At 40.4% G+C, this 1,109-nt stretch overlaps 1 non-coding gene across 1 annotated transcript; it reads right to left on the bottom strand.

Moving 5' to 3' along the window:
- Positions 1-328: 328 nt before the first annotated feature.
- Positions 329-435, bottom strand: LOC125411604 (U6 spliceosomal RNA). The gene has a single exon (XR_007235365.3). It is a non-coding gene; the product is annotated as a U6 spliceosomal RNA (small nuclear RNA).
- Positions 436-1,109: the final 674 nt, after the last annotated feature.

Below are 1,109 nucleotides of genomic sequence, written 5' to 3'. Positions count from 1 at the left end.
AACCAGTTCTCAGTTCATGACACAGAGACTTATTGTTATGAATGCTCAGACTTAGTTCATACTTAAATCCGCTAGCTCTCACAACTTATTTTAACTTGTTTCTCTTCATCTATATTTTGCCTCAAGGCTTTTTAACTTTCATTCTTTGTGTCCTACTTTGCGTCTATCTGGGTGGCCCCAGGCCTCTCCCTTTCTTTCTCCCTCTTTCTCTCCTCCCTTGTTCTCCCTTCTCTTCTCTGACTCCTAGATTCACCCTCCTATCTATTCTCTCCACCCGCCCCAACTATCGCTCTACTGCCCAGCTTTTGGCTGTTTGCCTTTTTTTTTTTTTTTAGTGGAATGCTTCTTGAATTTGTGTGTTGTCCTTACGCAGGGGCCATGCTAATCTTCTCGGTATCGTTCCAATTTTAGTTTATGTGCTGCCGAAGCGAGCACATGTTTGGCTTTTTATTAGACCAATCAGGTGCCTTAGGCAGGCAAGGTAAAACAGCTACACATCTTTACATAATTAAATGCAGCATGAACAAGTCTAACACATCTTTACATGGTACAGTAATATTCTGCAACATAAACAAATGCAACACATCTTCACATAATTAAAGTAACATTTAATTTAATATAATTAAAGTAGCTAAGGTTATATAGAAAGCTTGCCTCAAAACAAGTCTGTAGCTTCCCAAAATTACTGTGTTAACCTAGTTCAAGATATATACTCTTTATAGCTGGATGGCATGTTAATAACTCGAGCAGATTCTGCTATGACTTGCAAGGAAAAACCTAGGGCAAATTCTTCCGTGTAATGGGCTAGTGAATTGAAGCCAACCTCAGTGCCTTTTAGGCTAAGAAGTCACGAATGACAGGAACAAGGAACAGGGTTTTGTTGGTTGTATTTTTTTTCTTTCTAGTAGAATTTTTCTCACTATTGGAAGCTGCCCACAGAGCACACACCAAGCTACTTGGTCATTTGGGGTTTTCATAAGTGCTCTAGGGTTTCTGATTACTGTCTAGGTATCCAGGAGATCGCCTTTTAGTTCCCTTTGGCCAGAACATGCAATCTTATCAAGACGTTTCAGTAGGGAGATCATCTCTGGTGGGGCTGGGATTGCCAC

This window comes from Myodes glareolus, chromosome 18 (assembly GCF_982192425.1).
Source record: "Myodes glareolus chromosome 18, mMyoGla1.1, whole genome shotgun sequence".
Taxonomy (NCBI): Eukaryota; Metazoa; Chordata; class Mammalia; order Rodentia; family Cricetidae; genus Myodes; species Myodes glareolus.
Note: the sequence above shows the minus strand (reverse complement) of the source record. Positions and strands in the feature narration are given on the sequence as shown.